The sequence below is a fragment of the Pyrus communis genome, chromosome 3 (assembly GCF_041283825.1).
Source record: "Pyrus communis isolate YQ-2024b chromosome 3, ASM4128382v1, whole genome shotgun sequence".
In the NCBI taxonomy this organism is placed as follows: Eukaryota; Viridiplantae; Streptophyta; class Magnoliopsida; order Rosales; family Rosaceae; genus Pyrus; species Pyrus communis.
The window spans coordinates 13,401,921-13,425,066 of NC_142567.1; the positions used below are offsets into that span (position 1 = coordinate 13,401,921).

The following is a 23,146-nucleotide window of genomic DNA, read 5'->3' on the forward strand; positions in this document are numbered from 1 at the left end:
CTTTTTCTTTTTCCACGAATTTTTTTCTTTTTTCTTTTCCACTCGTGCCTATGGCACACTAACTCACATGAGAAGTACTTCCCCCACACTTGTTTTCTGCCATAGATTATTCAAAAGGAATTCAATTCAAATCATGCTTTGCTATGCTTCAAGAATAAGGATATGGATGGTCCTAATCTAGGCTAGGTGAGGATAATGTAGGTTAACAAAGAATGTAAGCTTAACAAGGCTCAATGGGGTTAACTTAAACATATAATGAAGTAGGATACACGGCAATTTGGCTTTGGTGGTGGTCACTACACAACTTCTTCTTGAAAATGTGTTAAGCAAATCAATAACATGCTTCGAATGAAATGGGCATGAGTTCTAGCATTTGGAACTATATGATGAAACGCCTTCTAAGTAGTAACCAAGCAAAGAATAATGAGATCATGCAACGACTTTAGAAAACAATAATGCAAAACTAAACAATAAAACACTAAACTAAGGTAAAACACTAAACTAGACTCAAAGAATGCAAAACTAAACAATAAAACACTAAAACAAACCAAAAGACTCAAAACAGCCCCAAAACACTCAAAACTGCCTTAAAAACACTTTCTGGGCAGTTTTGAGTTCTTACACTACTTTGGACGAATTTGGGTAATAAATTGAATCAAAACACTTAGAAACACAAACTAAGACACTTTCTAACTAAATTGGACACTAAAGTAAAGGGGGATTTAGTTTTTGACGAAATTAACTAAAATGCACAGATTCTAATTAAAACAGATTGTAAAGATGAAATTGATGGAAATATGGATGGAATGCTAGCTAGAAGGTTCTTCTCCACACATGTCACACTTGCATACAAGATGATTTTCAGTTGGTCTTTCGATGAATTATGAAACTCAACACCCCGGGTTAATTAGGTCCGCTTAAATTAACCTTCAAGTTGTCCTTAAGTTAATGAGTTGGATGGGACAGCGCATACACAATTCAAAACATTCTCCAAAAGTCCTTTATGTGAACAGCATAATAAAGATACAATCAAAGATCATTAAGCAACATGAAAACTATAAGTGTTGACGAGGCATTCGTTACTATGATGAGCATGAAACTAGTGCCAAGAATTCATTTAACGCGATTGTTTATAAGCAACCTCCACTACTTGTGAATATAAGTTTGTAACTATTAGGTGAAACTCACTTATATTCTAGCGTCATATTCATGCATGAAAATTAAGCGTGCACTCTCAATAAACATACACAAATAAGTTATCAATCAAGCAGTTAAACAAATTAAATCCACAACTCATGAAATTCCAACCAAAGGTAATCAATTCATATTGCAAATATAAACATAGTTTCGAATCACCCCCTAGCTAACTAGGGATTTAGCCTCTCATGTTCACAGAAAAAGAAATAAAATTGAAATTAAACATAAAGAACAAAAGATGGATTACACCTAAAACGCCCAAGGAATCCACTTGAATTTCTGCTCGTTTTAAAGTCCTCTTTCTCCTTTCTTCTTGCTGCGGCAAAGAAGGTTTATGGATGATTTGGGATGATTTCTGGGTTGTAGATAGGTTTACGGGGATTTGGTGGTGCGGCAAGGGGTTGTGGAAGGTGTATGGAGGTTTGTATGGTGTTTGGAAGAGTGGGGAAGGCTGCGGCAAGGTTGGGAAATGGCTTAGGGCCTTCGTTTTGTGTCCTAAAGTGCCTACAAGACCTTCAAAGTGGCTAGAAAATACGGACGTTTAAGATTAGGAAAGGTTACCAAAACGGGAAACCTAAGGTTAACTTTCCTACTTCAAGTAGGAATCCTTGTTTGAGTAGGAATCCTCGTTTTGGTAGGAATTCATCGTTGGAGTAGGAATTCATCGTTTCTTCAAGTCTTCAACTCATTCATTCCTCTTTTGCTCCAAAAGGCTCCAATTTGCATCTTCTTGCACACTTTGGCCTTATAATCTGAAAATACACAAAAATGACTTTAAACACTAAAATAACTAAGGAAACACAACATAAATGCATGAGAACAAGCTAATTAAGTCGCATGAATATGCTCCTATCAAATTCCCCCACACTTAACTTTTGCTAGTCCTCGAGCAAAACAAAACAACTAAAATAAACAAGACGAAACAAAACAAACAAAACATAACCTAAACCTTCCAACGTTTGCCTCAGGGATTTCCAATGAAACATGACATGTCAAAGATCATTACTTACATAGCTTTTAGTCTTCCTTCCCCTCGAGCATATACTTAATTATAGTCACCATTCACTAGTTCGCATTTAATCAATTAAAACACATTTTGAATGTAGTAACATGCCTTAGAGAATTCCCTCAATTCCTCACTAGTTATGCACTCAATTTTCACTCAGATTTTCTGACTACACACCCTACTAGTTATATGTGAGAAGATTGATGTAAACATGAAAGACTAGTACTCACATATGTTATAACAAAGAACGCAATTTTTGGAGTAGTTAAACATGTTTAGATATGATCTCATGAATAGAATGCTACTACTTAGATGCGAGAACCAGTGACACCATATGCTCATACCAAATTCAAACTCCACAAATTGAAATGCACAACACTCAAGATAGAAGTCAAGGGTTGTAACGGGGCTTGGGGTATTGGCTAACAAGGAAAGATAGGGATAAACAAAAGTTCCTTAAGCGATAGCAAGCAAAGTAATGAAATTGAGACTTAGAATTCACTTAGAATGCAGAAATCAACTTTTAGACAAATAGGGGAGATTCAAACAACTCTTAGGGCCTAATTCATTGTTTTGGGTCCTTACTTCAACAAACAATACTTTTCAACTCTTTTTCACTTCTTTTTCTTTCTTTTTCTTTTGTTTCTTTTTTTTTTTTCTTTTTCTTCTAGCCGTGCCTATGGCACATAACTCACATCAATAATCCTTCCCCCACACTTATTTTCTGTAACACATTAATCAAAAGGAATTCATTCATGCTTACTATGCTTCAAGAACAAGGGTACGGATGATCCTAATCTAGGCTAGGTGAGGATGATATGGGTTAACAAAGAACATGGCTAACACGGCTCAATGGGGTTAAACTTAAACACAAAATGAGTGAAGGGCACACGGCTATTTGGTTTTTATGGTGGTCACTACACAACTTCATCTTGAATATGTGTTATGCAATTCAATAACATTCTTTGAATGAAATGGGCATGAGTTCTAGCATTTGGAACTAAGTGATGAAACGCCTTCTAAGCAGTAACCAAGCAAAGAATAATGAGATCATGCAACGACTTTAGAAAACAATAATGCACAGATTTTAACTCTCCAAATAACGTTTAGGCTCAAGTCTCTCAGGGATGTAGCGTTTGTTTAAGTTCCTTCCTTCAAGCATGTTACAAAAACTGATTTTTCTTTGTGATTACATGTGAATTCGTAAACTATAACTACAACCAAGCATAAACCAAAGAGTATATCAAACGTCCATCCATGTTTGTAACTTTCTTTAACCATCATGCAATTAAAAACCAAATCCTCATCATTGTGTTGGAAGGTAACCTACGACACAAACAAACACACAAAAACAACTCTTTTTGGGTTTTTCAAAACAATTTTTCAAATTTTTATGGGTTTTTCGGATTTTTAAGTCAACACACTCTAAAACACTCTAAAATAGCTTAAAAACACTTAAAAACAGCAATGAACAACATTGGAAGTTATGGGTGATAAAATCCCACGAATTTGCATCAACAACATTAGTTACCCCCCCCCCCCCCCCCACACTTAAATCAAACATTGTCCTCAATGTTTTAAGCTTAAAATCACACCTAACAAAAACAAACCCACAAACAGCAACTAAACACACTAAACATGGCAGAATGTAAATAACAAAGAGAAGAGGTTAGGGACGCAAATCTGGGTATGGAGTGTAAATTCCATCTTCTCCTTGGTGATTGCATGGGTTGCCTCCCACGAAGCGCTTGCTTTAACGTCGTGCAGCCGGACGATGATATGCTCATTCCCCATTGGAGCCCACGGCATGCAATGGGATCTCCTCCACAACATGCTCAACAAAGTTCTCGTAGTAGGGTTTCAATCTATGGCCATTCACCTTGAATTCTTGTCCAGTTTTCAAACTTTGTATTTGGACTGCACCATGCACAAAAACATTAGTGATAACAAATGGACCAACCCACTTAGAACGTAACTTACTGGGGAATAACCGAAGACGGGAATTGAATAACAACACTTTCTGCCCGATTGAGAAGGTTTTGCCTCTAATCATCTTGTCATGAACGGCCTTGGTCTTCTCCTTGTAAATCCGGGCATTCTCATACGCCTCATGCCGAATCTCTTCAAGCTCGTTCAATTGTAGCTTCCTATGGGTTCCAGCCGTGTCCACATCCATATTAAAGGTCTTGACCGCCCAATGTGCCTTATGCTCAAGCTCCACGGGTAGATGGCATGGCATGGCTTGCCATAGACTAGCCGAAATGGGGACATACTAATGGGCGTTTTGTAAGCCGTTCGATAAGCCCACAGTGCATCCTCCAAACGCAAGCTCCAATCTTTTTTATTCGGCCCAACGGTCTTTTCCAGGATTTGCTTTATTTCTCGATTTGAGACTTCGGCTTGGCCACTTGTTTGGGGGTGATAAGGTGTGGAAACCGTATGCATCACGTTGTACTTCTTGAGCAACGCCGCAATGGTGCGGTTGCAAAAATGAGACCCACCATCGCTTATGAGCACTCGAGGCATCCCAAATCTAGAGAAAATGTTAGATTTCACAAATTCTGCAACAACTCTAGAATCGTTAATTCGGGTGGCTTTAGCTTCCACCCACTTTGACACATAATCAACGGCAAGTAAAATGTAAGTATAACTAAACGACATAGGGAAAGGACCCATAAAATCAATACCCCAAACATCAAAGATTTCAACAACAAGGATTGGGGTTTGCGGCATTTGGTCTCTTTGGCCTAAATTTCCGGTCTTTTGACATCGATCACATGTTAAACAAAAAACCCTAGCATCTCTAAACAATGTAGGCCAAAAAAAACCACTTTTAAGAACCTTAAACGCAGTGCGTTGTGTGCCAAAGTGTCCACCACATGCATATGTATGGCAAAAACTTAAAATGGAATTAAATTCAGATTCATGAACACAACGACGCACAATCTGATCCGGGCATATTTTCCACAAATAAGGGTCGTCCCAAACATAAAAACGTGCATCCTTTTTTAGTTTATCACGTTGGGCCTTGCTTAAGGTGTTAGGAACTTGCTTAGACACCAAGAAATTAACCAAATCGGCATACCAAGGGGTACTTACCTCAACGGACAGAAGTTGTTCATCTGGAAACATTTCTAAAATGGGAAGGTCCTCTTCTTCACGCACCATTCGACTGAGGTGGTCAGCCACCACGTTTTCACATCCCTTCTTGTCCTTAATTTCAATGTCGAATTCTTGAAGTAGGAGCATCCAACGAATGAGCCTTGGTTTGGCCTCCTTTTTGGTGAGAAGATACTTCAAGGCTGCATGGTCAGTGAAAACAATGACTTTAGTACCGATGAGATATGATCTAAACTTATCTAATGCAAATACAACCGCCAAAAGTTCTTTTTCGGTTGTAGAATAATTCAATTGTGCATCATTTAAAGTACGTGAAGCATAATAAATAACATGTGGCTGTTTGTTTTTCCTTTGGCCCAAAACAACTCCAAGGGCATAATCCGATGCATCACACATCAACTCAAAAGGAATGGACCAATCTGGTGGAGTGATGATTGGTGCCGTGGTGAGGAGGTCCTTGAGATGGTTGAATGCTTTCTCACACGCCTAGTTGAACTCGAAAGAGACTTCTTTTTGAAGGAGACGGCATAATGGTTGTGCAATCTTGGAAAAGTCCTTCATAAATCGTCGATAGAATCCTGCATGACCAAGAAAAGAACGAACCTCTCTCACTGAAGTAGGAGAGGGTAAGTAGCGTACAAGATCTATTTTAGACTTATCTACTTCAATCCCTTTTTCAGATATTATATGACCTAAAACAATACCTTGTTTAACCATAAAATGGCATTTCTCCCAATTTAACACAAGATTAGTTTCAATGCATCGTTTTAAAATCAAACTAAGATTATTCAAACAACCATCAAATGAATTACCAAAAACGCTAAAATCATCCATAAAAACCTCAATAATTTTCTCAACATAATCGGAAAATATGCTCATGATGCATCTTTGAAATGTGGCAGGTGCATTACATAAACCAAATGGCATGCGACGATAAGCAAATGTACCAAAGGGGCATGTAAAAGTAGTCTTTTCTTGATCATCCAGGGCAATAACAATTTGATTATAACCAGAATATCCATCAAGAAAAAATTAAAATGAATGACCCGCTAACCTCTCAAGCATTTGATCTAGGAACGGCAATGGAAAGTGGTCCTTCCTCGTGGTGGCGTTTATCTTCCTATAATCAGTGCATACGCGCCAACCGGTTTGGATTCGAGTGGGCACAAGCTCATTATCCGCATTCTCCACAACCGTCACTCCAGATTTCTTAGGAACACATTGGATAGGTGAAACCCAACGGCTATCGGAGATGGGGTAAATCACTCCACAATCAAGGAGTTTGATTATCTCCTTCTTCAGTACTTCCGTCATCGGAGGGTTGAGACGGCGTTGAGCCTCTCTAGTTGGTTTGGCCCCCTCCTCAAGAAATATGTGATGCATACATGTGACGGGACTAATACCTTTGATATCGGCCAAAGTCCAACCTAGGGCAGATTTGAACTCCTTCAAAACACGCACTAGTTTCTCTTCTTCTTGTGCCGTGAGTGATGAAGAAATAATGGCCGGTAAGGTCTCCTCTTCCCCCAAGAAAATGTACTTCAAATGGCTTGGTAATGGTTTGAGATCAAGGAGAGGTGCCTGAACTATGGATGGAAGCAACTTATTAGTCGAAATGGGAATTGACTCAAAGTTAGAAAGCTTACCCTCGTGCTTAGGCAGTGACTCCAGGGTGGCAACCAACTCAAGGCATTCCACACTAGGAGGCACGGCATACAATGGAGTGTGTGTGCCGTGGGTTATCAAAAGCTCCCCTCCCTTGGTTTTGAGTTCCATGCTTCGTGTAATGACATTTTCTAGTGCATCGGCGTTTAAATCTTCAAAGTATCCCTGCGCCAATGAGTCAACTATATCAATGGAGAAACATGAATGATCCTCACTAGGATACTTAATGGAATCAGAAAGACTAAAATTAACAACTTCCCCATCAAATTCCATGGACAAAGTTCCATTAAACACATCAATCTTCGTCCGAGCCGTCTTCATGAATGGCCGTCCAAGGAGGATTGGCAACGAAGGGGCATGGTCAGATTCATCCATCTCGAGCACATAGAAGTCCGCCGGAAAGATTAAATGATTTACCTGCATTAACACATCTTCCAAAACTCCCTTTGGATAGGCGTTAGATCTATCGGCCAATTGTATGATTACACCATCATTTTTCAATACTCCTAGGTTCATAGATGCATAAATTGAATATGGCATGACATTTATAGAGGCACCTAGGTCTAACATGGCAGATTCAAAACGAGTATTACCTATCACACAAGGAATGGTAAAACTACCCGGATCTTTGCATTTGGGGGGTAGTTTGCGTTGCAAGATGGCGGAGACATTTTCACCCACCTTTACCACCTCTTTGGTCGACATCCTCTTCCTAGTGGTGCAAAGCTCCTTTAAGAACTTGGCGTACCTCGGGACTTGCTTGATTGCATCCAAAAGGGGTATGTTTACTTGAACTTTCCGAAATGTTTCAAGTATGTCCTTCTCGGCTTCTTCTTTCTTCGTTTGCATAAACCTACTAGGAAAAGGCACATTCGGAGGAAAAACATTAGTAGGAACCGAATTTGACACATTCTTACCCTTTTTGGCCGAATTGGACACTTTGGAGTCACTTGAAGCTTGTGGCAAAGGTGTTTCCACCTTTGCCGTGGGTTGGCCTATTTCCTCCTCTTCAATCCTCAGTTTTTCGTCCTCGTTAAGACCTGATGGTGATGGTGTAGGACCTGCCCCAACTTCTTTTCCACTTCTCAAGAGTATGGCCTTTGCACTTTCGAAGCCTCCCTTGGGGTTTGGAATGGTAGAACTAGGAAGTTGGCCTTGCTCACGAAACTTCCCTACAAAATCTGCAATCTGCCCAATTTGTTTCACCAATTGCTCCACCCTCTTGTCTTGGTTTTGCATGGCTTTGGCTTGGTTTTCTTGCCCCTTAGACAAATTCGTTAGTAACTTAAGAAGTGTATCATTGTCTAAAGTGTTACCTGAACTTGTTTGGGCAGATTGTGGAGGTGCTTGTGTGGGTGCGTATGGCTTGTTGTAGAAGCCCGGGGGTTGTTGCCTAAAGCATCCTTGTTGTGGTGGTTGTTGGGGCTCCCTCCATTTGAAGTTTGGGTGGTCTCTCCAACCTGGATTATACGTGTACGAATATGGATCGTTCCTCGGTTGGTTTTGGCCTTGAAACCCAATTGCATTTGCGTTTTCCCATCCACCATTTTCAATGAGTTGTGGGCACTTCTCAGAAGCATGTCCTTGGATAGAACACACTCCGCATACAATTGGTCCTTGCACCCTCATTCCTTCGGCCATCTGAGACACAATGGAAGTAAGATTAGCTAATTGTGAATGAATGTCGGGTGTGGAACTTACCTCATGAACTTGCTACCGTGGGGTTCCTCTTTGGCCTACTCCTTTGTATTGTTGAGCGTTCAACGCTCGGTTAGCAATCAAGACCTTGGCCGCCATGGGTGTCTTGTCCGCCAATGCTCCACCCGCCGAGGCATCGAGCATTTGACGTTCGATTGGTAGGAGCCCCTCGTAGAAGTATTGTAGAAGTAACTCCTCCTTCATCTGATGCTGTGTGGACAAGAAGCAACAAGGGATTTAAAACGTTCATAATACGTAGGAAATGACTCACCTTCTTCTTGTTGGATTCCACTTATCCTTTTTCGTAAAAGGATGATTCGAGAAGTTGGGAAAAACTTCTCCAGATATGCCCTCTTCATGCTCTCCCATGATGTGACGGTTTCGGGAGCTTACTCGTACAACCAATCTTTGGCTTTGTCCATTAAAGAAAATGGAAAAGCCTTCATCTTCAGAATACTTCCATCGACGTTGACGGGAGTCATGCTTGAGCATACAACTTCAAACTCCTTCAAATGCTTGTTTGGATCTTCCATGGACAGCCCATGGTACTTGGGAATATGATGCAGCAAGCTTGACTTCAATTCGAACTCATTGGTCTTCCCTTGGGCAGGTGGGGGATATTGGATACACAAAGGTGTGGCATTATCCAATCCCAAGGCCGAAAGCTCCTTGAGTGTCCGGTTGTCCATGGCCATGACTTGTGGTTCTTCAAAAACCCTTGCCGTGGGTTCTCCTTCCTCTTCTAGAACTTGTTCTTCGAGGTCAGGTTCTGGGCTTGGTGGATTTCATTCGTGTTGTTTCCTCTTTCATCTCAAAGTCCTCTCAAAATCGTTGTCAAAGTCCAAAATATGCTCACAAATCGATTGAGAAATCTGAGTCATGCACTAGTACCTAAAACAAGAAAAACAAAACAAGGTCAGAATCTTTAACAAATTAAACTAAACAGAAAGTAACAATCCAAGGGATTAGCAAAGTTGCTAATCCCCGGCAACGGCGCCAAAAATTTGATGCGAAATAATTAAGCACACAAATTAAAACCCTCTTTTGACAATTGTAGTATATGAATAAGTAGGGATCGTTCTAGACCGGGGATTAGGAGGGATTGCTAAATCACTTGGAAACTGACTCAAAAACGTAAAACAAAGATTAAAACACTAAACTAGACTCAAAGAATGCAAAACTAAACAATAAAACACTAAAACAAACCAAAAGACTCAAAACTGCCCCAAAACACTCAAAACTGCCTTAAAAACACTTTCTGGGCAGTTTTGAGTTCTTACACTACTTTGGACGAATTTGGGTAATAAATTGAATCAAAACACTTAGAAACACAAACTAAGACACTTTCTAACTAAATTGGACACTAAAGTAAATAGCGATTTAGTTTTTGACGAAATTAACTAAAATGCACAGATTCTAATTAAAACAGATTGTAAAGATGAAATTGATGGAAATATGGATGGAATGCTAGCTAGAAGGTTCTTCTCCACACATGTCACACTTGCATACAAGATGATTTTCAGTTGGTCTTTCGATGAATTATGAAACTTAACACCCCGGGTTAATTAGGTCCGCTTAAATTAACCTTCAAGTTTTCCTTAAGTTAATGAATTGGATGGGACAGCGCATACACAATTCAAAACATTCTCCAAAAGTCCTTTATGTGAACAGCACAATAAAGATACAATCAAAGATCATTAAGCAACATGAAAACTATAAGTGTTGACGAGGCATTCGTTACTATGATGAGCATGAAAATACGGACGTTTAAGATTAGGAAATACGGACGTTTAAGATTAGGAAAGGTTACCAAAACAGGAAACCTAGGGTTAACTTTCCTACTTCAAGTAGGAATCCTTGTTTGAGTAGGAATCCTCGTTTTGGTAGGAATTCATCGTTGGAGTAGGAATTCATCGTTTCTTCAAGTCTTCAACTCATTCATTCCTCTTTTGCTCCAAAAGGCTCCAATTTGCATCTTCTTGCACACTTTGGCCTTATAATCTGAAAATACACAAAAATGACTTTAAACACTAAAATAACTAAGGAAACACAACATAAATGCATGAGAACAAGCTAATTAAGTTGCATGAATATGCTCCTATCACCTTGGTTTTGTTGTATGCCACTGATTTGTTTCCTCAGGAGAATGATTCTTGAAGTGGGGAAAAATTTCTCCAAGAACGCTCGTTTCATACGTTCCCAAGATGTCACTGTCCCTGGTGCTAGCTCAAATAACCAATCTTTAGCTTTGTCCATTAGAGAGAATGGAAAAGCCTTCATCTTTAAGATGCTACCATCGACATTGATAGGGGTCATGCTTGAACAAACCACTTCAAATTCCTTCAAGTGCTTGTTAGGGTCTTCCATGGACAGCCCATGGAACTTTGGGACGTGGTGCAACAAGCTAGACTTCAATTCAAACTCCTCGGTCTTGCCTTGAGCTGCCACGGGATATTGAATACATAAAGGTACGGCATTGTCCATTCCCGAAGCCGAAAGTTCCTTGATTATTCGATTGTCGGCTGCCATAATGGGTACTTCCTCAAAAGGCTCTGCCGTGCCCCTTTCTTCCTCTTCTAAAACTTGTTCTTGAAGGTCAGGTTCAGGGCTAGGTGGGTTAGACTCTTGCTGGTTCTTTTGTCTTCTCAAAGTCCTCTCAAAATCGTCGTCAAAGTCCAAAATATTCTTATGAACAGGTTGGGAACTTCGAGTCATACATTAGTACCTAAACAAACAATGAAACAAACAAATCAGTAACTAAGATAGAAAACAAACGAAAAATAAATAAAAAAGAAATAACGAGGGATTAGCAAAGTTGCTAATCCCCGGCAACGGCGCCCAAATTTGGTGCGAAAATAGTTAAGCACACAAATTAACCCTCTTGTTGTCAAATTGTAGTAAGGATGCAAGTAGGGATCGTTCTGGACCGGGGATTAGGAGGGCTTGCTAAAACCTCTAAACTGACTTAAAAACATAAAAACAAAGTTAAAAACGTTCACAAAGACTCAAAGGACTCGAAACAAGTTCAAAAGACTCAAAACTGCCTAAAAACACTAACTAGGCAGTTTCTGACCTTAAACACAATTTTGGACGAATTTAAGATTATAGGTTGATTCAAAACACTTTAAAACACAAACTAAACAGATTCTAAACATTATAGAACAAGAAAGTAAAGGGGGGTTTTGATTTGACGAAAATTGAAATAACAAAACAAGTTATAAACTAGGCAGATTGTAAAACGAATTTTGGAAACAAGATGATGGATGGATTAGTTAGAGGTCTATTCTCCACACATGACATATTTGTATATGAATCAACTTTCCAATTGCTTTTCACTAACTATGATGCTCAACACCCCAAGTTAACCGTGATGCACTAATTAACCCTTAGATTTCCTTATGTCATTGAATTGGATGATGCATGCGACAATTCAAATTATTCTCCAACGGTCTTCAACATGAATGCATAGAAGAGATACAGTGAAAGATCATTATGCTCTATGAGAATCATAAGTGTTGACGAGGCAATTGTAACTATGAATGCATGATACTCTTGCCAAGAATTCAATTAACGCGGTTGTGACTAGCAACCTTCACTACTCATGTTTATAAACTTATGACGATTAGGTGAAACTCGTTTATAAACTAGCATCGAGTTCATGCATGAAAACTAAGTATGCATCCTTAATCAACATACAAGAACAAGTTTTGAATAAAACAGATAATTGAATTGCAATCACAACTTAACAAATCACAATTGGAAGAAATCAATTCATATCTCAAACATGTTCATGGCTTCAAACTTTCCCCTAACTAATTAAGGGTTTAGCCACTCATGATTACAACAACCTCAGAAAGTAATAACAAAGTAAACATTGAAAACAAGAACGAAGTACACCTAAGAACACTCCAATCTGCGAGCATGAAACGTTCAAGGCCTCCTTCCTCTCCTAATTGCTGCGGCACAAGAGGTTTGGTGAGTTTAGGGGATTATGGATGATGTAGAATGATGGATTTAGGGTTGGGATGGATGTAGGGGACGGCAAAGGTTGGTTTTGGGCAGAAAATATGGAGAATGGTGAAGTATGGATGTGTTAGAGGGAAGGGATCAATTTCTGGCTTGAATGGTGAATGAATGAATAATTTGTGGCTGCAACAAGGAGGTTTATTAATAGGATTTCAGAAATTAAAACCCTAGGTTATTTAGGTAATCAGAATTTAAGTCAAAAGCTTTTAGAAATAGGAAAGAACCATCTCCCTTGCACGGCAAGGAAGAGGAAAGGTCAAGGGAGGTGCACGGCAAGGCTTGCATAAGAAATAAGTAAGTGTTTAATTCCCCAAATCAATTCTAAGAATCAGGAATTAAGTTAAATCCCTTTAGAATAGGTAATTGAAATCAGGAATTAGGGGGAAAGGCTAAGTCTTGCGGCAAAGGGAGGAAAAGAAGGGGAAAGTGCAAAACTTGCAGATTTTGAGTGAAAGGGAATGTATAGGTGCGGCTAAGACTTTTAAGAAAGGGATTGTGACATAATCTTGCAGATTTTGGGAGAGAAAAGGAAGGTAAGGTGCGGCACAATTTAGGACATGTCTAGGGCTTCTAGAACATGTGATTTAGGCAACCAACATTATTTAGAAACTTGCACAATTGAAAACCTTTCAAAAATAGAAACTCCTCATAATAGAAACTGGTTTCCAATTCTTGATTCCTCCTTCTTCCTTCGATTCTAGGCTCACTTGGTCTTCAATTTCGTCCAACACTATGGCTCCAAGCATAAGCTATCCATCTTTAGCCCAAAAGTGCTCCAAAAGACTCCAAAATGCACTTCTTTGCTCCTTTAGCCCTTAGAACCTGAAAACATACGAAAATGGCTTAAAAGACTTAAAGAACTAAGAAATAACAACGTAAATGCACAAGAACAAGCCAACTAAGTCACCTAAATATGCTCCAATCACTAGCTCAAATAACCAATCTTTAGATTTGTCCATTAGAGAGAATGGAAAAGCCTTCATCTTTAAGATGCTACCATCGACATTGACAGGGGTCATGCTTGAACAAACCACTTCAAATTCCTTCAAGTGCTTGTTAGGGTCTTTCATGGACAGCCCATGGAACTTTGGGACGTGGTGCAACAAGCTAGACTTCAATTCAAACTCCTCGGTCTTGCCTTGAGCTGCCACGGGATATTGAATACATAAAGGTGCGGCATTGTCCATTCCCGAGGCCGAAAGCTCCTTGATTGTTCGATTGTCAACTGCCATGATGGGTACTTCCTCAAAAGTCTCTGCCGTGCCCCTTCCTTCCTCTTCTAAAACTTCTTCTTCAAGGTCAGGTTCAAGGCTAGGTGGGTTGGACTCTTGCTAGTTCTTTTGTCTTCTCAAAATCCTCTCAAAATCGTCGTCGAAGTCCAAAATATTCTTATGAACAGGTTGGGAACTTCGAGTCATACACTAGTACCTAAAAGCAGTGAAACAAACAAATCAGTAACTAATGATAGAAAACAAACGAAAAATAAATAAAAAGAAATAACGAGGGATTACCAAAGTTGCTAATCCCCGGCAACGGCGCCAAAATTTGATGTGAAAATTACTTAACACACAAATTAAACCCTCTTGTTGACAATTGTAGTAGATATGTAAGTAGGGATCGTTCTTAAACCGGGGATTAGGAGGGATTGCTAAATCACTCTAAACTGACTCAAAATCGTAAAAACAAAGTTTAAACACTCAACTAGACTCAAAGAATGCAAAACTAAACTATAAAACACCAAAACGAACCAAAAGACTCAAAACTGCCTTAAAAACACTTTCTGGGCAATTTTGAACACTTCACTCAAATCTGGACGAAATTAAGTTATCACTTGACTCAAAACACTTAAAAACATCAACTAAATTGATTTCTAACTAATCTAACACTTTAAATTAATGGGGGAATTGGTTTTGACGAAAATTAAGTAAATTAAGACAAGGACAAAGAAAACAGATTCTTCAGACTAAATTAGGTGAATTGATGAATGATGGGCTAACTAGAGGGTTCTTCTCCACACATGACACACTTGCATTCAAATTGATTTCCAATTGCTTCTTTCAATAAATCATGAAACTCAATACCCCAAGTTAGCCGTGAACAGCACTTTTCTAACTTTCAAGTTTTCCTTAAGTTATTGAATTGGATGGGAATGCGCATACAACAACTCAAAACATTCTCTAAAAGTCCCTTACGTGAAAAGCACAATAAAGGTACAATCAAAGATCATTAAGTTTCATGAAAACTATAAGTATTGACGAGGCAATTGTTACTATGAAAAGCATGAAACTTTTGCCAAGAATTCACTTAACGCGATTGTCAATAAACGACCTCCACTACTAGCAAATATAAGGTTATAACTATTAGGTGAAATTCCCTTATATTTTAGCTTCAAATCCCTGCATGAAAAACTAAGTGGCCACCTTAATCAATCACACAAGAATGAGTTATCAATCAAACAGTTAAGCAAATTGAATTCACAACTTATGAAATAACAATTGGATGTAATCAATTCATCTTGCAAGCATAATCACGGTATTGAATAGCCCCCTAGCCAAAAGGCTTAGTTCCTCATGTTCACAAAACAAAGGAAAACAGATTTATACATTGTAAATATAAGAAAGAGAACACCTAAATACTCCAACGATCCAATGTTGAATGGCTAGAATCTTCAAGCAATATTCTTCCTCTCCTTTGCTACGGCACAAGAGGTTTTGGTGAGTTTAGGGGGTTATGGATGATGTAGAATGATGGATTTCGGTTTGGGATGGATGTAGGGGACGGCAAGGGTTGGTTTTGGGCAGAACATATGGAGAATGGTGAAGTATGGATGTGTTAGAGGGATGGGATGATTTTCTGGCGTGAATGGTGAATGAATGAAAAAACTTTGTGGCTGCAACAAGGATGTTTCTTTATATGATTTCAGGAATTAAAACCCTAGGTTATTTAGGTAAACAGAAATTAAGTCCAAAGCTTCTAGAAATAGGAAATCAAATCAGAAATTTAAAGGAAACTTAATTAAAAGTAGCGGCAAGGGCTTGTAAGAAAGGAATGCTTTTTATTTCTGAAATTAGGCAAGAATTTTGGTATAGAAAAGGGTATGTGAGTTATGGCTGAGCTTGGTATGAAAAAGGAATGTGTTTAAATGGTTTAAAATAGGAAACAAGGCCCCTCCTTGCACGGCAAGGAAGGGGAACACAAAGGGACACACGGCATGGCTTAAGGTTGCAAGTTTTGTGACCTAGAATAGGTAGGATCCTTTGATATTGCTGAAATATGGAGTCATTAAGGCTTTAGGAAAGATTAAACCAAAATAGGAAACCTTGGCTTAACTTTCCTACTTCAAGTAGGAAACCTTCTTTGACTAGGATTCCTCATTTGATTAGGAATCCTCTTGTGATTAGGAATCCTAACTTCATTAGGTCTTCAATTTCGTGCATCTCTTTTGCTCCAAACATAAGCTATCCATTCCAAGTCCAATTTTGCTCCAAAATGCACCATTTTGCTTCCTTAGCCATATGAACCTAAAAACACACAAAAGAAGCATAAAGGACTAAAATAACTAAGGAAACACAACGTAAATGCATGAGAACAAGCCAATTAAGTCGCATAAATATGCACCTATCACTTCTCATTCATTCATTCTTTTCATATTCAGCCACATTCTCTCCCTTTGCCGCAGCCACCATCCCCCTTCTCCTTCAATCCGCAGCCTTTCCCATCCATTCCAGCCATTACCCTTCTCTGCCGCAACCACTCCACTAGTCCAGCCACCATTCCCAACCTTCCTCCACCACTCACACCCCTTGCCGCACCACCATATCCCCATAAACCCATCTACAACCCAGAAAATCATCCCAAATCATCCAAAAACATCTCTGCCGCAGCAAGGAGAAGAAGAAAGAGGAGCTTAAACGCGCAGAAATTCAAGTGGATTCGTTGGGCGTTCTAGGTGTAATCAATCTTTTGTTCTTTATGTTTAATTTCAATTTTGTTTCTCTTTCTGTGAACATGAGAGGCTAAATCCCTAGTTAGCTAGGGGGTGATTCAAAATCATGTTTATGCTTGCAATATGAATTGATTACCTTTGGTTGGAATTTCATGAGTTGTGGATTCAATTTGTTTAACTGCTTGATTGATAACTTGTTTGTGTATGTTTATTGAGAGTGCACGCTTAGTTTTCATGCATGAATATGACGCTAGAATATAAGTGAGTTTCACCTAATAGTTACAAACTTATATTCACAAGTAGTGGAGGTCGCTTATAAACGATCGCGTTAAATGAATTCTTGGCACTAGTTTCATGCTCATCATAGTAACGAATGCTTCGTCAACACTTATAGTTTTCATGTTGCTTAATGATCTTTGATTGTATCTTTATTGTGCTTTTCACGTAAAGGACTTTTGGAGAATGTTTTGAATTGTGTATGCGCTGTCCCATCCAATTCATTAACTTAAGGAGAACTTGAAGGTTAATTTAAGCGAACCTAATTAACCCGGGGTGTTGAGTTTCATGATTCATCGAAAGACCAACTGAAAATCATCTTGTATGCAAGTGTGACATGTGTGGAGAAGAACCTTCTAGCTAGCATTCCATCCATATTTTCATCAAATTCATCTTTACAATCTGTTTTAATTACAATATGTGCATTTTATTTAATTTTGTCAAAAACTAAATCCCCCTTTACTTTAGTGTCCAATTTAGTTAGAAAGTGTCTTAGTTTGTGTTTCTAAGTGTTTTGATTCAATTTATCACCCAATTTCGTCCAAATTAGTGTAAGTGCTCAAAACTGCCCAGATTGTGTTTTTAAGGCAGTTTTGAGTGTTTAGGTGCTGTTTTGAGTCTTTTGGTTTGTTTTAGTGTTTTAAGTGTTTAGTTTTGCATTCTTTGAGTCTAGTTTAGTGTTTTAACCTTTGTTTTACATTTTTGAGTCAGTTTTCAAGTGATTTAGCAATCCCTCCTAATCCCCGGTTTAGAACGATCCCTACTTATACATATACTACAATTGTCAAAAGAGGGTTTTAATTTGTGTGCTTATATAATTCGCATCACTTATCTATTTGAATTAAAACTTGTTTATGCGTATGGATTGAGAGTGCACACTTAATTTGCATGCATAAATCTGATGCTAGGATATAAGGAAACTTCACCTAATCGTTGGGAACTTATATTCATAAGTAGTAAAGGTTGTTAGTCACAATCATGTTAAGTAAATTCTTGGCATAAGTATCATGCGCTTTCATAGTTACGAGTGCCTCGTCAACACTTATGATTTTCATAGAAATTAATGATCTTTGATTGTTTCACTTTTATGCGCTTTCCTGTAGAGAACTTTTGTGGAATAATTTGATTGCAATGTGCTAATTCCATTCAATTCAATGACCTAAGGAAAATATGAGAGTTAATTTAAGCGTTAACTTGGGGTGTTGAGGTTCATGATTCATTGAATAAGCAACTGGAGATTGTTTTGTATGCAAGTATGTCATGTGTGGAGAATGACCTCCTAGCTAGCCCATCATCCACTTAATTCCATCAAATTCGTGAATTCTGCCTAGTTTAAAGTCTTGTTTTCGTTTACTTTATTTTCGTCCAAAACCAAATCCCCTTTTATGTTAGAGTGTCTAACTAGTTAAAATATGTTTTAGATTGTGTTTTTAAGTGTTTTGAGTCAAGTTAGAACCAAAATTCATCCAAATTTGTGTTTAGAGTCAAATCTGCCCAGTTTGTGTTTTTAGGCAGTTTTGAGTGTTTTTAGCTTATTTTGAGTCTTGTCAACTTGTTTTGAGTCTTTTAAGTTAAGTGTTTTAAAGTTTAGTTTTAGTTATTTGAGTCAGTTTAAAGTGTTTAGCAATCCCTCCTAATCCTCGGTTTAAGAATGATCCCTACTTACTTATATACGACAATTGTCGAAAGAGGGTTAATTTGTGTGTTAAGTTAATTTTCGCATCAAATTTTGGTGCCGTTACCGGGGATTAGCAACTTTGCTAATCCCTTGTTATTTCTTTTGGTTTATTTTCGTGTGAATTTGGTTCTAGTTTCTGACCTTGTTTTGTTTCCTTGGTTTTAGGCACTAGTTTATGACTCGGAGTTCTCAACTGGTTCATGCGCACTTTGACGACGATTTTGATAAGTCATATTTTGCATGCATGTATATCTTTCTTATTTGGCGTTTTTGTATTGTTTTTGGATTAAACTAGTTGCATTTTACATTGTTTGGTGTTAGTGTGCAACCAAGTGTGTAATAAAATCAATTGGAGGGCAAATGAAGGAATGTGGTGCAATTCGGCCATATTGGGTGAATCTAAACAAGGCAAAAAGAGTGAAGTCAGATTGGGTGGTTCTAACACCAAAACATGCATTCACATGCATGTTCAAATACCTTGCCAAGTACTCACATGCATTTCCAATTCATTCAATTCCATCCCGTGCACTTCCACACCCATTCCCATTAACTAAACCTTTCAGCCATATTTACACCAACAAACATCATCATACCGTGCACTCCCATGTGATTCCAAGGCAGAAATCCACATGCATCTCAATTAAACATTCCATGCCATTTCAGCACTCATTCAAGTCCATCCCGTGCACTTCCATTCCCATTTCCAGATTATTATAACCAGTTCAGATTGTCCACTCCCTTGTGGCAGACTTTGCACATGTATCTTGGATTAAATAACCACATACCTGCAGATCATGTCCATTCCTTGCATCCTTTATTCCAGAAATTCACTCATTCCATCATTCCATGCCGTGTTCTTTCTTCACCTTTCCAGAATTTGTACAAACAATTCACCTTGGCAGATTCCACTCACTTGTTGCAGCAAGGGCACATGCATTTTGATTAAACAAACCACACCTTTGCAGACCTTGTCCATGCCGTGAGAACAACACCTCAGAAACCCATTCAATTCCAGCTCATTTGATGCTATTCTATGTCACTTGTGCAGATAGAGATCCAATCTGAATGTAAGAGCCACATTCAGAAATTCACTAAGGGAGACTCACTCATTTTCTCTCTCGGAATTATTCTATTACACACACCTTTCTTGCACCACTTCTGATTATCATACACACTCATTCTCCCTCTCCATTTCATTTTTGCATTCGGCATTCTTTTCCTTTCACAGAAACTGTCCATTTTCTCTACCATTCACAGAACTTGTTCTTCAACCAGTCCATTACACACCCATAACCTCTCCCATTTCACTCCATTCTCTGTCCATTTTCTGTCCCAAGGGCAGAAACCATTCAACCAAGCCATTCTACCTTCATCCGCACCACATTTGGAGAAGCAACACCAAGGAACTCTTCAAGGACTTCAACATCAGTTTTGCTTCAAGGGTTTCTCCTTCTTAATCTTATGTTCACTCATGTTATTTATTTTTATGTTAAACCTTTGTAAACATGAAGTGTAACTAATCTTCCTCTAGGGATTCGATGTAACCTTGCAAAGTTTGCCATGTAATTAAGTTAGAATGCTCAGTTTGTCCATCTATTTCTTGTTTCATTTTCTGTTTTAATGGTGACCTAGTGTGTTGATTTTAATGTTTGATCATCATTTGAATTAATCACAAAGTTGTGTAGCCAAGATTAGAACACACATCATGCATAATCTTGGTAGATATGTGAATGAATGAAGGGAGTGTTTAGCACACATCCTGCCGAGTTATTCCCTTTGGTTTTATGAAAGTTTCTTGTACATTACATAATCTTGATTATGAACCAAAGTTGCACATCACAATTAGGTTCATGATTAGAGACATTTGATCAAATCCACACATCATATGGTTGATCATATCCAAGTGAAACAAACTCAAGAAATAGGTAGATGAATGAGTACAAACTAACTTGACAAACATGGACTTAGTTGAGCAATGGTGAAACCGAATCCCTAGCTTCATTTCCATTGATACTATCCCATTACATTAGTTGTTGATTCATTTATTTGTGTTTACTTCATTTTCTCATGCTTTCAAGTTACAACAACAAATCTGTCTATTTAGACTAGTTTGATTCATTTCCAAATCTGCCTAGTTTGTTTAGTTTGATTCATTTCTTAGAGTTCTTGCAAAACAAGTAGTTACATAGGTCCAATTAGTCCTTGCGGATTCGACACCCTTGCTTGTGCCATTATACTAAATATATTCTAGCATTAGGAAGGAACTATACATCAACAAAAATGGCGCCGTTGCTGGGGACTGATTTTAGTCCCTTGTAATTGCTTGTTTGCTTGTTTGCTATTTTGATTAGTGTCAAGGTTCATAACTTGTCAAATTGATAACTGGAAGTTGATTTAAGTTGCATACATTTCATGTGTGGAAAAGAATCCCTTAGCCATTCCATTATCCATTGGTTTACATGAATTTGCTTTACAATCTGCTTTCGTTATAATCTGTCCATTTAATTGCATTTCGTCCAAATACAATTTCTCCCCATATTTTGTTAAGTTTTAGGCTTAGAATCTGTCTTATCTTGTGTTTTGAAGCATTTTGAGTCAAGCTCAAACCTAATTTTCGTCCAAAATTGAGTTTAGTGTCAAAACTGCCCAATTTGTGTTTTTAGGCAGTTTTGAGAGTTTTTAGCTTGTTTTGAGTCTTGTGAATCTGTTTTGAGTCCTTTGAGTCCTTTCAAACGTTTTTAAGTTTATTTTTGTTCATTTCATTGTTGTTGCTAGTAGATTTTCATTCACACTTGTGTTATTTTATTTCAGGTAGTATATGTCAAATAAACTTGTTGAGTTAGGCCAAAGAATTGAACAGTTGAAGGGCCACACTTTGGACAACTTTGTGCCATCAAGTTCATCCTTTAACCGTGAGGAAGAGGAAGGGAATTCACCTAGTTCAACAAGTAAAGAATCTGAACAATTTAATTGGGAAAGAGAAGAAGAGATGGCGGGCAACGAAGATGAACTTCGAGCTTTGGAGGACTTTGCTCAACCAATCATACCAAATTCACCTTCATGCATCTTGCTGCCCACAGAAGCTAGAAACTTTGATCTCAAATCTTCACATTTCCATATGTTTCCTTCATTTTATGGCTTACCTAATGAAGACCCTTTAGCTCATATTAAAGAGTTTTACAATGTTGTGAGTGGTTTACCTTTGCAGGGAGTAAGTGAAGCAAATTTGAGGATGAGAGTGTTTCCTTACACCTTGAAAGATAAGGCCAAGAGTTGGTTGATGTCTCTAACACCAGGTTCCCTCACTACATGGGATGCCGTGGCTAAGAAGTTCTTGGAGAAGTTCTTTTCCACTCAAAAGACAGCCACATTAAGGGGACAAATCTTCAATTTCAAACAAGATGATGGAGAACCTTTCAACGAGTGTTGGGAGCGTTTTAAAGGCCTCTTGATACAATGTCCACACCATGGGTTACCTTTTCACTTACAAATGCAAATTTTCTATGATGGACTAACCCAAACTAGTCAATCAACTGTTGATAATGCAGCAGGTGGAGCATTGAAGAAAAAGAATGCTCAAGAGTCATATAACATTTATGAGATGTTGGGGTCCAATGCTCAACACAAAGATTTAAGGGGTAAGAAAGTTGGAGTCTATGAAACAAGTTCTAATCATGAGCTTTTGTTGCAGGTAGCTAACCTAGAAAGGAAGCTTGAATCCGTGCTCAACATGGTGCCAAAAGCTAATGAAGTGTGTGCCATTTGCAACTTACCAAACCACCCTACTCATCAATGTCCATCTAGGGAGGCTTATCCCGAGTATGTTCAAGAGCAAGTGAACCTCATGAATTCTTACAATCAAAGACCAAGGAATGATATGTATTCCAATACATATAACCCGAGTTGAAGAGATCATCCCAACCTTTCATGGAAGAACAATAATCAATTCCAAACTTTCCAACCAAAACCTGCCACTACCCTTGAGGATACGGTTAAGTTGTTAGCCCAAAACACTTTGCAATTCCAACATTCCACAAATAGCACTCTCCAACAACATTCAGCAGCCCTAACCAAAATGGAGACACAATTGGGGCAGATTGCAGATGCCTTGAACCAAAGAGAGGTTGGGAAGTTTCCAAGCCAACCCGTGATACTCCAAAGGAACCAAGAGCAAGCCAAAGCAATCACTACACTTAGAAGTGGTAAGGTTATTGATAATAGAGTTGGCAATGAAGTTACTAATGAATATGATCATGTGAATGCAGGTGTCACTCAAGGAGACAATGAGAAATCAATTGAGGAACCAAGCCATGCCACTTCCTCACTAGAAGCACCGAATCTTCACAAGGCCGAGAAACCATACACTCCACCAATACCATTCCCTGGAAGACATGCCAAGAGCAAGCAGGATAAGTCATTCAAAGAAATTTTTGATATACTAAGCAAAGTGAATGTTAACTTACCTTTGCTTGATGTCATTAGGAACATGCCGGCATATGGGAAGTTCATCAAGGAGTTAAACAGCTACAAAAGG

The 23,146-nt window shown here is 38.5% G+C and overlaps 1 non-coding gene across 1 annotated transcript; it reads right to left on the bottom strand.

The window, feature by feature from the left end:
* Positions 1-21,975: 21,975 nt before the first annotated feature.
* LOC148697989 (small nucleolar RNA R71) lies at positions 21,976-22,086 on the bottom strand. The gene has a single exon (XR_015961168.1). It is a non-coding gene; the product is annotated as a small nucleolar RNA R71 (small nucleolar RNA).
* Between the last annotated feature and the right edge of the window lie 1,060 nt (positions 22,087-23,146).